This window comes from Ipomoea nil, unplaced genomic scaffold (genome assembly GCF_001879475.1).
Source record: "Ipomoea nil cultivar Tokyo-kokei standard unplaced genomic scaffold, Asagao_1.1 scaffold0790, whole genome shotgun sequence".
Taxonomy (NCBI): Eukaryota; Viridiplantae; Streptophyta; class Magnoliopsida; order Solanales; family Convolvulaceae; genus Ipomoea; species Ipomoea nil.
In genome coordinates, this window is record NW_017617218.1 from 1 (window position 1) to 16241 (window position 16241).

The 16241-nt window shown below is 31.5% G+C and overlaps 16 non-coding genes across 16 annotated transcripts; all 16 read right to left on the reverse strand.

The window, feature by feature from the left end:
- Nucleotides 1-574: 574 nt before the first annotated feature.
- Nucleotides 575-648, reverse strand: TRNAV-CAC. Its single transcript has one exon. It is a non-coding gene; the product is annotated as a tRNA-Val (tRNA).
- Nucleotides 649-2859: 2211 nt separating this feature from the next.
- TRNAV-CAC lies at nucleotides 2860-2932 on the reverse strand. The gene has a single exon. It is a non-coding gene; the product is annotated as a tRNA-Val (tRNA).
- Nucleotides 2933-3450: 518 nt separating this feature from the next.
- TRNAM-CAU lies at nucleotides 3451-3523 on the reverse strand. Its single transcript has one exon. It is a non-coding gene; the product is annotated as a tRNA-Met (tRNA).
- Nucleotides 3524-5188: 1665 nt separating this feature from the next.
- Nucleotides 5189-5262, reverse strand: TRNAV-CAC. The gene has a single exon. It is a non-coding gene; the product is annotated as a tRNA-Val (tRNA).
- Nucleotides 5263-6352: 1090 nt separating this feature from the next.
- On the reverse strand, nucleotides 6353-6426 carry TRNAV-CAC. The gene has a single exon. It is a non-coding gene; the product is annotated as a tRNA-Val (tRNA).
- A 508-nt stretch (nucleotides 6427-6934) lies between these two features.
- Nucleotides 6935-7008, reverse strand: TRNAV-CAC. Its single transcript has one exon. It is a non-coding gene; the product is annotated as a tRNA-Val (tRNA).
- A 510-nt stretch (nucleotides 7009-7518) lies between these two features.
- On the reverse strand, nucleotides 7519-7591 carry TRNAV-CAC. The gene has a single exon. It is a non-coding gene; the product is annotated as a tRNA-Val (tRNA).
- A 507-nt stretch (nucleotides 7592-8098) lies between these two features.
- TRNAV-CAC lies at nucleotides 8099-8171 on the reverse strand. Its single transcript has one exon. It is a non-coding gene; the product is annotated as a tRNA-Val (tRNA).
- A 511-nt stretch (nucleotides 8172-8682) lies between these two features.
- On the reverse strand, nucleotides 8683-8756 carry TRNAV-CAC. Its single transcript has one exon. It is a non-coding gene; the product is annotated as a tRNA-Val (tRNA).
- Nucleotides 8757-9835: 1079 nt separating this feature from the next.
- TRNAV-CAC lies at nucleotides 9836-9908 on the reverse strand. Its single transcript has one exon. It is a non-coding gene; the product is annotated as a tRNA-Val (tRNA).
- Nucleotides 9909-10396: 488 nt separating this feature from the next.
- Nucleotides 10397-10470, reverse strand: TRNAV-CAC. Its single transcript has one exon. It is a non-coding gene; the product is annotated as a tRNA-Val (tRNA).
- A 1082-nt stretch (nucleotides 10471-11552) lies between these two features.
- Nucleotides 11553-11625, reverse strand: TRNAV-CAC. The gene has a single exon. It is a non-coding gene; the product is annotated as a tRNA-Val (tRNA).
- Nucleotides 11626-12712: 1087 nt separating this feature from the next.
- TRNAV-CAC lies at nucleotides 12713-12785 on the reverse strand. The gene has a single exon. It is a non-coding gene; the product is annotated as a tRNA-Val (tRNA).
- Nucleotides 12786-13295: 510 nt separating this feature from the next.
- On the reverse strand, nucleotides 13296-13369 carry TRNAV-CAC. The gene has a single exon. It is a non-coding gene; the product is annotated as a tRNA-Val (tRNA).
- A 1090-nt stretch (nucleotides 13370-14459) lies between these two features.
- TRNAV-CAC lies at nucleotides 14460-14533 on the reverse strand. Its single transcript has one exon. It is a non-coding gene; the product is annotated as a tRNA-Val (tRNA).
- A 506-nt stretch (nucleotides 14534-15039) lies between these two features.
- TRNAV-CAC lies at nucleotides 15040-15112 on the reverse strand. Its single transcript has one exon. It is a non-coding gene; the product is annotated as a tRNA-Val (tRNA).
- Nucleotides 15113-16241: the final 1129 nt, after the last annotated feature.

The window sequence follows — 16241 nt, forward strand, 5'->3', positions numbered from 1 at the left end:
TTAAATGTCTGAGCCCAGTTTGAATTGGGGACCTCCAGTCTATGAGACTAGTGTGATAACCAACTACACCACCAGACAAGTACATTTCTACTTTCTTATTAGAAATCTAATCGAAATGTTACCGTTTATAATAGGAATATGATTTTTAATTGTAGGAATCAAATCCATACTTGTGTTTTATAAAGTTGTCAACCAAACACTAACTATGATTTTTATTCTCATTTCTAATGTGTAAACTGATGTACGAAACATACACTAAAATCTATCAAAGTATAATTAAGAAAGGAAAATACTTACCAATATAATTTCAAAACATCTCCTGGTAAAAAACAGGTGGAAAGCAAAATAACATGTTTGAGCCCAGGTTTGCACTAGGGACCACTAATGTGTTAGATTTGCGTGATAACCAACTACACCACCCAGACAACTACATTTTTTATTTTCTTTTTACTAAATAAATTAGAATGATACGATTTTTAATTCGAGAAGTAATTAAATCCAGAGGTGTGTTTAAAAAGTTGTCAACCAAACACTAATTTCCTTGTAAAAAAAAGAGCTTAGAAGTAAATTAACATGTCTGAGCCCAGGTTTGAACTGGGGACCTCTAGTGTGTGAGACTAGCGTGATAACCAACTACACCACCCAGACAAGTTACATTTCTACTTTCTTATTACTAATCTAATCGGAATGTTACCGTTTATAAATAGGGAATGTGATTTTTAATAATAGGGGTAATCAAATCCATACTTGTGTTTTATAAAGTTGTCAACCAAACACTAACTATGATTTTTATTCTCATTTCTAATGTGTAAAATGATGTACGAAACATACACTAAAATCTATCAAAGTATAATTAAGAAAGGAAAATACTTACCAATATAATTTCAAAACATCTCCTGGTAAAAACACAGGTGGAAAGCAAAATAACATGTTTGAGCCCAGGTTTGCTAGGGACCACTAATGTGTTAGATTTGCGTGATAACCAACAACACCACCCAGACAAACTACATTTTTTATTTTCTTTTTACTAACTAAATTAGAATGATACGATTTTTAATGATTGAGATTTTTAATTCGAGAAGTAATTAAATCCATAGTTATGTTTTAAAAGTTGTCAACCAAACACTAATTTCCCAAAAAAAAAAAAAAAGAGCTTAGAAGCAAATTACATGTCTGAGCCCAGGTTTGAATTGGGGACCTCCAGTCTATGAGACTAGTGTGATAACCAACTACACCACCAGACAAGTACATTTTCTACTTTCTTATTAGAAATCTAATCGAAATGTTACCGTTTATAATTAGGGAATATGATTTTTAATTAGGGTAATCAAATCCATACTTGTGTTTTATAAAGTTGTCAACCAAACACTAACTATGATTTTTATTCTCATTTCTAATGTGTAAACTGATGTACGAAACATACACTAAAATCTATCAAAGTATAATTAAGAAAGGAAAATACTTACCAATATAATTTCAAAACATCTCCTGGTAAAAACACAGGTGGAAAGCAAAATAACATGTTTGAGCCCAGGTTTGCACTAGGGACCACTAATGTGTTAGATTTGCGTGATAACCAACAACACCACCCAGACAACTACATTTTTTATTTTCCCCCAGAATTTTTTGCGAGAAGTAATTAAATCCAGAGGTGTGTTTTAAAAAGTTGTCAACTAAACACTAATTTCCTTGTAAAAAAAAAAAGAGCTTAGAAGCAAATTTACATGTCTGAGCCCAGGTTTGAATTGGGGACCTCTAGTCTATGAGACTAGTGTGATAACCAACTACACCACCAGACAAGTACATTTTCTACTTTCTTATTATAAATCTAATCGAAATGTTACCGTTTATAATTAGGAATATGATTTTTAATTGTAGGGGTAATCAAATCCATACTTGTGTTTTATAAAGTTGTCAACCAAACACTAACTATGATTTTTATTCTCATTTCTAATGTGTAAACTCATGTACGAAACATACACTAAAATCTATCAAAGTATAATTAAGAAAGGAAAATACTTACCAATATAATTTCAAAACATCTCCTGGTAAAAACACAGGTGGAAAGCAAAATAAACATGTTTGAGCCCAGGTTTGCACTAGGGACCACTAATGTGTTAGATTTGCGTGATAACCAACTCACCACCCAGACAACTACATTTTTTATTTTCTTTTTACTAACTAAATTAGAATGATACGATTTTTAATTCGAGAAGTAATTAAATCCAGAGGTGTGTTTTAAAAAGTTGTCAACCAAAACACTAATTTCCTTGTAAAAAAACAAAGAGCTTAAAAAGTAAATTACATGTCTGATAGTGTGTGAGACTAGCGTGATAACCAACTACACCACCCAGACAAGTTACATTTCTACTTTCTTATTACTAATCTAATCGGAATGTTACCGTTTATAAATAGGGAATGTGATTTTTAATAATAGGGGTAATCAAATCCATACTTGTGTTTTATAAAGTTGTCAACCAAACACTAACTATGATTTTTATTCTCATTTCTAATGTGTAAACTCATGTACGAAACATACACTAAAATCTATCAAAGTATAATTAAGAAAGGAAAATACTTACCAATATAATTTCAAAACATCTCCTGGTAAAAACACAGGTGGAAAGCAAAATAACATGTTTGAGCCCAGGTTTGCACTAGGGACCACTAATGTGTTAGATTTGCGTGATAACCAACTACACCACCCAGACAACTACATTTTTTATTTTCTTTTACTAACTAAATTAAATGATACGATTTTTAATTCGAGAAGTAATTAAATCCAGAGGTGTGTTTTAAAAAGTTGTCAACCAAACACTAATTTCCTTGTAAAAAAAAAGAGCTTAGAAGTAAATTTCATGTCTGACCCAGGTTTGAACTGGGGACCTCTAGTGTGTGAGACTAGCGTGATAACCAACTACACCACCCAGACAAGTTACACTTTCTACTTTCTTATTACTAATCTAATCGGAATGTTACCGTTTATAAATAGGGAATGTGATTTTTAATAATAGGGGTAATCAAATCCATACTTGTGTTTTATAAAGTTGTCAACCAAACACTAACTATGATTTTTATTCTCATTTCTAATGTGTAAACTCATGTACGAAACATACACTAAAATCTATCAAAGTATAATTAAGAAAGGAAAACTTACCAATATAATTTCAAAACATCTCCTGGTAAAAACACAGGTGGAAAGCAAAATAACATGTTTGAGCCCAGGTTTGCACTAGGGACCACTAATGTGTTAGATTTGCGTGATAACCAACAACACCACCCAGACAACTACATTTTTTATTTCTTTTTACTAACTAAATTAGAATACGATTTTTAATGATGAGATTTTTAATTCGAGAAGTAATTAAATCCAGTTATGTTTTTAAAAAGTTGTCAACCAAACACTAATTTCCTAAAAAAAAAAAAAAAGAGCTTAGAAGCAAATTTACATGTCTGAGCCCAGGTTTGAATTGGGACCTCCAGTCTATGAGACTAGTGTGATAACCAACTACACCACCCAGACAAGCTACATTTTCTACTTTCTTATTAGAAATCTAATCGAAATGTTACCGTTTATAAATTAGGGAATATGATTTTTAATTAGGGTAATCAAATCCATACTTGTGTTTTATAAAGTTGTCAACCAAACACTAACTATGATTTTTATTCTCATTTCTAATGTGTAAACTGATGTACGAAACATACACTAAAATCTATCAAAGTATAATTAAGAAAGGAAAATACTTACCAATATAATTTCAAAACATCTCCTGGTAAAAACACAGGTGGAAAGCAAAATAACATGTTTGAGCCCAGGTTTGCACTAGGGACCACTAATGTGTTAGATTTGCGTGATAACCAACCACCACCCAGACAACTACATTTTTTATTTTTCTTTTTACTAACTAAATTAGAATGATACGATTTTTAATTCGAGAAGTAATTAAATCCAGAGGTGTGTTTTAAAAAGTTGTCAACCAAACACTAATTTCCTTTAAAAAAAAAAAAGAGCTTAGAAGTAAATTTCATGTCTAACCCAGGTTTGAACTGGGGACCTCTAGTGTGTGAGACTAGCGTGATAACCAACTACCACCCAAACAAGTTACACTTTCTACTTTCTTATTACTAATCTAATCGGAATGTTACCGTTTATAAATAGGGAATGTGATTTTTAATAATAGGGGTAATCAAATCCATACTTGTGTTTTATAAAGTTGTCAACCAAACACTAACTATGATTTTTATTCTCATTTCTAATGTGTAAACTGATGTACGAAACATACACTAAAATCTATCAAAGTATAATTAAGAAAGGAAAATACTTACCAAATATAATTTCAAAACATCTCTCCTGGTAAAAACACAGGTGGAAAGCAAAATAACATGTTTGAGCCAGGTTTGCACTAGGGACCACTAATGTGTTAGATTTGCGTGATAACCAACACCACCCAGACAACTACATTTTTTATTTTCTTTTACTACTAAATTAGAATTATACGATTTTTAATGATGGAATGAGATTTTTAATTCGAGAAGTAATTAAATCCAGTTATGTTTTAAAAGTTGTCAACCAAACACTAATTTCCTTGTAAAAAAAAAAAAAAAGAGCTTAGAAGCAAATTTACATGTCTGAGCCCAGGTTTGAATTGGGACCTCCAGTCTATGAGACTAGTGTGATAACAACTACACCACCCAGACAAGTACATTTACTTTCTTATTTAATCTAATCGAAATGTTACCGTTTATAATTAGGGAATATGATTTTTAATTAGGGTAATCAAATCCATACTTGTGTTTTATAAAGTTGTCAACCAAACACTAACTATGATTTTTATTCTCATTTCTAATGTGTAAACTGATGTACGAAACATACACTAAAATCTATCAAAGTATAATTAAGAAAGAAAAATACTTACCAATATAATTTCAAAACATCTCCTGGTAAAAACACAGGTGGAAAGCAAAATAACATGTTTGAGCCCATGGGGACCACTAATGTGTTAGATTTGCGTGATAACCAACTACACCACCAGACAACTACATTTTTTATTTTCTTTTTACTAACTAAATTAGAATGATACGATTTTTAATTCGAGAAGTAATTAAATCCAGAGGTGTGTTTTAAAAAGTTGTCAACCAAACACTAATTTCCTTGTAAAAAAACAAAGAGCTTAGAAGTAAATTAACATGTCTGAACCCAGGTTTGAACTGGGGACCTCTAGTGTGTGAGACTAGCGTGATAACCAACTACACCACCCAGACAAGTTACATTTTCTACTTTCTTATTAGAAATCTAATCGGAATGTTACCGTTTATAAATAGGGAATGTGATTTTTAATAATAGGGGTAATCAAATCCATACTTGTGTTTTATAAAGTTGTCAACCAAACACTAACTATGATTTTTATTCTCATTTCTAATGTGTAAACTCATGTACGAAACATACACTAAAATCTATCAAAGTATAATTAAGAAAGGAAAATACTTACCAATATAATTTCAAAACATCTCCTGGTAAAAACACAGGTGGAAAGCAAAATAACATGTTTGAGCCCAGGTTTGCACTAGGGACCACTAATGTGTTAGATTTGCGTGATAACCAACTACACCACCCAGACAACTACATTTTTTATTTTTTTTTACTAACTAAATTAGAATGATACGATTTTTAATTCGAGAAGTAATTAAATCCAGAGTGTGTTTTAAAAAAGTTGTCAACCAAAACACTAATTTCCTTGTAAAAAACGAAGAGCTTAGAAGCTCAAAATTAACATGTCTGAATCCAGGTTTGAATTGGGGACCTCTAGTGTGTGAGACTAGCGTGATAACCAACTACACCACCCGACAAGTTACAATTTGTACTTTCTTATTACTAATCTAATCGGAATGTTACCGTTTATAAATAGGGAATGTGATTTTTAATAATAGGGGTAATCAAATCCATACTTGTGTTTTATAAAGTTGTCAACCAAACACTAACTATGATTTTTATTCTCATTTCTAATGTGTAAACTGATGTACGAAACATACACTAAAATCTATCAAAGTATAATTAAGAAAGGAAAATACTTACCAATATAATTTCAAAACATCTCCTGGTAAAAACACAGGTGGAAAGCAAAATAACATGTTTGAGCCCAGGTTTGCACTAGGGACCACTAATGTGTTAGATTTGCGTGATAACCAACTACACCCAGACAACTACATTTTTTATTTTCTTTTTACTAACTAAATTAGAATGATACGATTTTTAATTCGAGAAGTAATTAAATCCAGAGGTGTGTTTTAAAAAGTTGTCAACCAAACACTAATTTCCTTGTAAAAAAATGAAGAGCTTAGAAGTAAATTAACATGTCTGAGCCCAGGTTTGAACTGGGGACCTCTAGTGTGTGAGACTAGCGTGATAACCAACTACACCACCCAGACAAGTTACAATTTGTACTTTCTTATTACTAATCTAATCGGAATGTTACCGTTTATAAATAGGGAATTGTTTTTTTAATAATAGGGGTAATCAAATCCATACTTGTGTTTTATAAAGTTGTCAACCAAACACTAACTATGATTTTTATTCTCATTTCTAATGTGTAAACTGATGTACGAAACATACACTAAAATCTATCAAAGTATAATTAAGAAGGAAAATACTTACCAATATAATTTCAAAACATCTCCTGGTAAAAACACAGGTGGAAAGCAAAATAACATGTTTGAGCCAGGTTTGCACTAGGGACCACTAATGTGTTAGATTTGCGTGATAACCAACTACACCACCCAGACAACTACATTTTTTATTTTCTTTTTACTAACTAAATTAGAATGATACGATTTTTAATTCGAGAAGTAATTAAATCCAGAGGTGTGTTTTAAAAAAGTTGTCAACCAAACACTAATTTCCTTGTAAAAAAACGAAGAGCTTAGAAGTAAATTAACATGTCTGAGCCCAGGTTTGAACTGGGGACCTCTAGTGTGTGAGACTAGCGTGATAACCAACTACACCACCCAGACAAGTTACAATTTGTACTTTCTTATTACTAATCTAATCGGAATGTTACCGTTTATAAATAGGGAATGTGATTTTTAATAATAGGGGTAATCAAATCCATACTTGTGTTTTATAAAGTTGTCAACCAACACTAACTATGATTTTTATTCTCATTTCTAATGTGTAAACTGATGTACGAAACATACACTAAAATCTATCAAAGTATAATTAAGAAGGAAAATACTTACCAATATAATTTCAAAACATCTCCTGGTAAAAACACAGGTGGAAAGCAAAATAACATGTTTGAGCCCAGGTTTGCACTAGGGACCACTAATGTGTTAGATTTGCGTGATAACCAACTACACCACCCAGACAACTACATTTTTTATTTTCTTTTTACTAACTAAATTAGAATGATACGATTTTTAATTCGAGAAGTAATTAAATCCAGAGGTGTGTTTAAAAAAGTTGTCAACCAAACACTAATTTCCTTGTAAAAAAACGAAGAGCTTAGAAGCTAGTAATTAACATGTCTGAATCCAGGTTTGAACTGGGGACCTCTAGTGTGTGAGACTAGCGTGATAACCAACTACACCACCCAACAAGTTACAATTTGTACTTTCTTATTACTAATCTAATCGGAATGTTACCGTTTATAAATAGGGAATGTGATTTTTAATAATAGGGGTAATCAAATCCATACTTGTGTTTTATAAAGTTGTCAACCAAACACTAACTATGATTTTTATTCTCATTTCTAATGTGTAAACTGATGTACGAAACATACACTAAAATCTATCAAAGTATAATTAAGGGAAAATACTTACCAATTATATTTCAAAACATCTCCTGGTAAAAACACAGGTGGAAAGCAAAATAACATGTTTGAGCCCAGGTTTGCACTAGGGACCACTAATGTGTTAGATTTGCGTGATAACCAACTACACCACCCAGACAACTACATTTTTTATTTTCTTTTTACTAACTAAATTAGAATGATACGATTTTTAATTCGAGAAGTAATTAAATCCAGAGGTGTGTTTTAAAAAGTTGTCAACCAAACACTAATTTCCTTGTAAAAAAACGAAGAGCTTAGAAGTAAAATTAACATGTCTGAGCCCAGGTTTGAACTGGGGACCTCTAGTGTGTGAGACTAGCGTGATAACCAACTACACCACACAACAAGTTACAATTTGTACTTTCTTATTACTAATCTAATAGGAATGTTACCGTTTATAAATAGGGAATGTGATTTTTAATAATAGGGGTAATCAAATCCATACTTGTGTTTTAAAGTTGTCAACCAAACACTAACTATGATTTTTATTCTCATTTCTAATGTGTAAACTGATGTACGAAACATACACTAAAATCTATCAAAGTATAATTAACAAAGGAAAATACTTACCAATATAATTTCAAAACATCTCCTGGTAAAAACACAGGTGGAAAGCAAAATAACATGTTTGAGCCCAGGTTTGCACTAGGGACCACTAATGTGTTAGATTTGCGTGATAACCAACTACACCACCCAGACAACTACATTTTTTATTTTCTTTTTACTAACTAAATTAGAATGATACGATTTTTAATTCGAGAAGTAATTAAATCCAGATGTGTGTTTAAAAAGTTGTCAACCAAACACTAATTTCCTTGTAAAAAAACGAAGAGCTTAGAAGCTCAGTAAATTAACATGTTTGAATCCAGGTTTGAATTGGGGACCTCTAGTGTGTGAGACTAGCGTGATAACCAACTACACCACCCGAACAAGTTACAATTTGTACTTTCTTATTACTAATCTAATCGAATTTACCGTTTATAAATAGGGATTGTGATTTTTAATAATAGGGGTAATCAAATCCATACTTGTGTTTTATAAAGTTGTCAACAAACACTAACTATGATTTTTATTCTCATTTCTAATGTGTAAACTCATGTACGAAACATACACTAAAATCTATCAAAGTATAATTAAGGAAGGAAAATACTTACCATTATAATTTCAAAACATCTCCTGGTAAAAACACAGGTGGAAAGCAAAATAACATGTTTGAGCCCAGGTTTGCACTAGGGACACTAATGTGTTAGATTTGCGTGATAACCAACTACACCACCCAGACAACTACATTTTTTATTTTCTTTTTACTAACTAAATTAGAATGATACGATTTTTAATTCGAGAAGTAATTAAATCCAGAGGTGTGTTTTAAAAAGTTGTCAACCAAACACTAATTCCTTGTAAAAAAAAGAGCTTAGAAGTAAATTAACATGTCTGAGCCCAGGTTTGAATTGGGGACCTCTAGTGTGTGAGACTAGCGTGATAACCAACTACACACCACCAGACAAGTTACAATTTGTACTTTCTTATTACTAATCTAATCGGAATGTTACCGTTTATAAATAGGGAATGTGATTTTTAATAATAGGGGTAATCAAATCCATACTTGTGTTTTATAAAGTTGTCAACCAAACACTAACTATGATTTTTATTCTCATTTCTAATGTGTAAACTGATGTACGAAACATACACTAAAATCTATCAAAGTATAATTAAGAAAAGGAAAATACTTACCAATATAATTTCAAAACATCTCCTGGTAAAAACACAGGTGGAAAGCAAAATAACATGTTTGAGCCCAGGTTTGCACTAGGGACCACTAATGTGTTAGATTTGCGTGATAACCAACTACACCACCCAGACAACTACATTTTTTATTTTCTTTTTACTAACTAAATTAGAATGATACGATTTTTAATTCGAGAAGTAATTAAATCCAGAGGTGTGTTTTAAAAAGTTGTCAACCAAACACTAATTTCCTTGTAAAAAAAGAAGCTTAGAAGTTAACATGTCTGAGCCAGGTTTGAACTGGGGACCTCTAGTGTGTGAGACTAGCGTGATAACCAACTACACCACCCAGACAAGTTACAATTTGTACTTTCTTATTACTAATCTAATCGGAATGTTACCGTTTATAAATAGGGAATGTGATTTTTAATAATAGGGTAATCAAATCCATACTTGTGTTTTATAAAGTTGTCAACCATAACTATGATTTTTATTCTCATTTCTAATGTGTAAACTGATGTACGAAACATACACTAAAATCTATCAAAGTATAATTAACAAAGGAAAATACTTACCAATATAATTTCAAACATCTCCTGGTAAAAACACAGGTGGAAAGCAAAATAACATGTTTGAGCCCAGGTTTGCACTAGGGACTAATGTGTTAGATTTGCGTGATAACCAACTACACCACCCAGACAACTACATTTTTTATTTTCTTTTTACTAACTAAATTAGAATGATACGATTTTTAATTCGAGAAGTAATTAAATCCAGAGGTGTGTTTTAAAAAAAACAAAATTTCCTTGTAAAAAAACGAAGAGCTTAGAAGTAAATTAACATGTCTGAGCCCAGGTTTGAACTGGGGACCTCTAGTGTGTGAGACTAGCGTGATAACCAACTACACCACCCAGACAAGTTACAATTTGTACTTTCTTATTACTAATCTAATCGGAATGTTACCGTTTATAAATAGGGAATGTGATTTTTAATAATAGGGGTAATCAAATCCATACTTGTGTTTTATAAGTTGTCAACCAAACACTAACTATGATTTTTATTCTCATTTCTAATGTGTAAACTGATGTACGAAACATACACTAAAATATCAAAGTATAATTAAGAAAGGAAAATACTTACCAATATAATTTCAAAACATCTCCTGGTAAAAACACAGGTGGAAAGCAAAATAACATGTTTGAGCCCAGGTTTGCACTAGGGACCACTAATGTGTTAGATTTGCGTGATAACCAACTACACCACCCAGACAACTACATTTTTTATTTTCTTTTTACTAACTAAATTAGAATGATACGATTTTTAATTCGAGAAGTAATTAAATCCAGAGTGTGTTTAAAAAAGTTGTCAACCAACACTAATTTCCTTGTAAAAAAACGAAGAGCTTAGAGTAAATTAACATGTCTGAATCCAGGTTTGAATTGGGGACCTCTAGTGTGTGAGACTAGCGTGATAACCAACTACACCACCGAACAAGTTACAATTTGTACTTTCTTATTACTAATCTAATCGGAATGTTACCGTTTATAAATAGGGAATGTGATTTTTAATAATAGGGGTAATCAAATCCATACTTGTGTTTTATAAAGTTGTCAACCAAACACTAACTATGATTTTTATTCTCATTTCTAATGTGTAAACTGATGTACGAAACATACAAAATCTATCAAAGTATAATTAACAAAGGAAAATACTTACCAATATAATTTCAAAACATCTCCTGGTAAAAACACAGGTGGAAAGCAAAATAACATGTTTGAGCCCAGGTTTGCACTAGGGACCACTAATGTGTTAGATTTGCGTGATAACCAACTACACCACCCAGACAACTACATTTTTTATTTTCTTTTTACTAACTAAATTAGAATGATACGATTTTTAATTCGAGAAGTAATTAAATCCAGAGGTGTGTTTAAAAAAGTTGTCAACCAAACACTAATTTCCTTGTAAAAAAACGAAGAGCTTAGAAGTAAATTAACATGTTGAGCCCAGGTTTGAACTGGGGACCTCTAGTGTGTGAGACTAGCGTGATAACCAACTACACCACCCAGAGAAGTTACAATTTGTACTTTCTTATTACTAATCTAATCGGAATGTTACCGTTTATAAATAGGGAATGTGATTTTTAATAATAGGGGTAATCAAATCCATACTTGTGTTTTATAAAGTTGTCAACCAAACACTAACTATGATTTTTATTCTCATTTCTAATGTGTAAACTGATGTACGAAACATACACTAAAATCTATCAAAGTATAATTAAGAAAGGAAAATACTTACCAATATAATTTCAAAACATCTCCTGGTAAAAACACAGGTGGAAAGCAAAATAACATGTTTGAGCCCAGGTTTGCACTAGGGACCACTAATGTGTTAGATTTGCGTGATAACCAACAACACCACCCAGACAACTACATTTTTTTTTTACTAACTAAATAGAATGATACGATTTTTAATCGATTTTTAATTCGAGAAGTAATTAAATCCAGAGGTGTGTTTTAAAAAGTTGTCAACCAAACACTAATTTCCTTGTAAAAAAACAAAGAGCTAGAAGTAAATTAACATGTCTGAGCCCAGGTTTGAACTGGGGACCTCTAGTGTGTGAGACTAGCGTGATAACCTACACCACCAGACAAGTTACAATTTGTACTTTCTTATTACTAATCTAATCGAAATGTTACCGTTTATAAATAGGAATGTGATTTTTAATAATAGGGGTAATCAAATCCATACTTGTGTTTTAAAGTTGTCAACCAAACACTAACTATGATTTTTATTCTCATTTCTAATGTGTAAACTCATGTACGAAACATACACTAAAATCTATCAAAGTATAATTAAGAAAGGAAAATACTTACCAATATAATTTCAAAACATCTCCTGGTAAAAACACAGGTGGAAAGCAAAATAACATGTTTGAGCCCAGGTTTGCACTAGGGACCACTAATGTGTTAGATTTGCGTGATAACCAACTACACCACCCAGACAACTACATTTTTTATTTTCTTTTTACTAACTAAATTAGAATGATACGATTTTTAATTCGAGAAGTAATTAAATCCAGAGGTGTGTTTTAAAAAGTTGTCAACCAAACACTAATTTCCTTGTAAAAAAACGAAGAGCTTAGAAGTAAATTAACATGTCTGAGCCCAGGTTTGAACTGGGACCTCTAGTGTGTGAGACTAGCGTGATAACCAACTACACCACCCAGACAAGTTACAATTTGTACTTTCTTATTACTAATCTAATCGGAATGTTACCGTTTATAAATAGGGAATGTGATTTTTAATAATAGGGGTAATCAAATCCATACTTGTGTTTTATAAAGTTGTCAACCAAACACTAACTATGATTTTTATTCTCATTTCTAATGTGTAAACTGATGTACGAAACATACACTAAAATCTATCAAAGTATAATTAACAAAAGGAAAATACTTACCAATATAATTTCAAACATCTCCTGGTAAAAACACAGGTGGAAAGCAAAATAACATGTTTGAGCCCAGGTTTGCACTAGGGACCACTAATGTGTTAGATTTGCGTGATAACCAACTACACCACCCAGACAACTACATTTTTTATTTCTTTTTACTAACTAAATTAGAATGATACGATTTTTAATTCGAGAAGTAATTAAATCCAGAGTGTGTTTAAAAAAGTTGTCAACCAAACACTAATTTCCTTGTAAAAAAACGAAGAGCTTAGAAGCAGTAAATTAACATGTTTGAATCCAGGTTTGAATTGGGGACCTCTAGTGTGTGAGACTAGCGTGATAACCAACTACACCACCCGAACAAGTTACAATTTGTACTTTCTTATTACTAATCTAATCGGAATGTTACCGTTTATAAATAGGGATGTGATTTTTAATAATAGGGGTAATCAAATCCATACTTGTGTTTTATAAAGTTGTCAACCAAACACTAACTATGATTTTTATTCTCATTTCTAATGTGTAAACTCATGTACGAAACATACACTAAAATCTATCAAAGTATAATTAAGAAGGAAAATACTTACCATTATAATTTCAAAACATCTCCTGGTAAAAACACAGGTGGAAAGCAAAATAACATGTTTGAGCCCAGGTTTGCACTAGGGACCACTAATGTGTTAGATTTGCGTGATAACCAACTACACCACCCAGACAACTACATTTTTTATTTTCTTTTTACTAACTAAATTAGAATGATACGATTTTTAATTCGAGAAGTAATTAAATCCAGAGGTGTGTTTTAAAAAAGTTGTCAACCAAACACTAATTTCCTTGTAAAAAAACCAAAGAGCTTAGAATAAATTAACATGTCTGAACCCAGGTTTGAACTGGGACCTCTAGTGTGTTAGATTAGCGTGATAACCAACTACACCACCCAGAGAAGTTACAATTTGTACTTTCTTATTACTAATCTAATCGGAATGTTACCGTTTATAAATAGGGAATGTGATTTTTAATAATAGGGGTAATCAAATCCATACTTGGTGTTTTATAAAGTTGTCAACCAAACATTAACAATTATTTTTATTCTCATTTCTAATGTGTAAACTGATGTACGAAACATACACTAAAATCTATCAAAGTATAATTAAGGAAGGAAAATACTTACCAATATAATTTTAAAACATCTCCTGGTAAATAACACAGGTGGAAAGCAAAATAACATGTTTGAGCCCAGGTTTGCACTAGGGACCACTAATGTGTTAGATTTGCGTGATAACCAACTACACACCCAGACAACTACATTTTTTATTTTCTTTTTACTAACTAAATTAGAATGATACGATTTTTAATTCGAGAAGTAATTAAATCCAGAGGTGTGTTTAAAAAAGTTGTCAACAAACACTAATTTCCTTGTAAAAAAATGAAGAGCTTAGAAGTAAATTAACATGTTTGAGCCCAGGTTTGAACTGGGGACCTCTAGTGTGTGAGACTAGCGTGATAACCAACTACACCACCCAGAGAAGTTACAATTTGTACTTTCTTATTACTAATCTAATCGGAATGTTACCGTTTATAAATAGGGAATGTGATTTTTAATAATAGGGGTAATCAAATCCATACTTGTGTTTTATAAAGTTGTCAACCAAACATTAACAATTATTTTTATTCTCATTTCTAATGTGTAAACTGATGTACGAAACATACACTAAAATCTATCAAAGTATAATTAAGAAGGAAAATACTTACCAATATAATTTTAAAAACATCTCCTGGTAAAAACACAGGTGGAAAGCAAAATAACATGTTTGAGCCAGGTTTGCACTAGGGACCACTAATGTGTTAGATTTGCGTGATAACCAACTACACCACCCAGACAACTACATTTTTTTTTTCTTTTTACTAACTAAATTAGAATGATACGATTTTTAATTCGAGAAGTAATTAAATCCAGAGGTGTGTTTAAAAAGTTGTCAACCAAACACTAATTTCCTTGTAAAAAAACGAAGAGCTTAGAAGTAAATTAACATGTTTGAGCCCAGGTTTGAACTGGGACCTCTAGTGTGTGAGACTAGCGTGATAACCAACTACACCACCCAGAGAAGTTACAATTTGTACTTTCTTATTACTAATCTAATCGGAATGTTACCGTTTATAATAGGGAATGTGATTTTTAATAATAGGGGTAATCAAATCCATACTTGTGTTTTATAAAGTTGTCAACCAAACATTAACAATTATTTTTATTCTCATTTCTAATGTGTAAACTGATGTACGAAACATACACTAAAATCTATCAAAGTATAATTAAGGAAGGAAAATACTTACCAATATAATTTTAAAACATCTCCTGGTAAAAACACAGTGGAAAGCAAAATAACATGTTTGAGCCCAGGTTTGCACTAGGGACCACTAATGTGTAGATTTGCGTGATAACCAACTACACCACCCAGACAACTACATTTTTTATTTTCTTTTACTAACTAAATTAGAATGATACGATTTTTAATTCGAGAAGTAATTAAATCCAGAGGTGTGTTTAAAAAGTGTCAACCAAACACTAATTTCCTTGTAAAAAAAAAGAGCTTAGAAGTAAATTAACATGTCTGAGCCCAGGTTTGAACTGGGGACCTCTAGTGTGAGACTAGGTGATAACCAACTACACCACCCAGAGAAGTTACAATTTGTACTTTCTTATTACTAATCTAATCGAATGTTACCGTTTATAAATAGGGAATGTGATTTTTAATAATAGGGGTAATCAAATCCATACTTGTGTTTTTATAAAGTTGTCAACCAAACATTAACAATATTTTTTATTCTCATTTCTAATGTGTAAACTGATGTACGAAACATACACTAAAATCTATCAAAGTATAATTAAGGAAGGAAAATACTTACCAATATAATTTTAAAACATCTCCTGGTAAAAACACAGGTGGAAGCAAAATAACATGTTTGAGCCCAGGTTTGCACTAGGGACCACTAATGTGTTTAGATTTGCGTGATAACCAACTACACCACCCAGACAACTACATTTTTTATTTTCTTTTTACTAACTAAATTAGAATGATACGATTTTTAATGATGGAATGAGATTTTTAATTCGAGAAGTAATTAAATCCATAGATGTTTTAAAAGTTGTCAACCAAACACTAATTTTCTGTAAAAAAAAAAAAAAGAGCTTAGAAGCAAATTTACATGTCTGAGCCCAGTTTGAATTGGGACCTC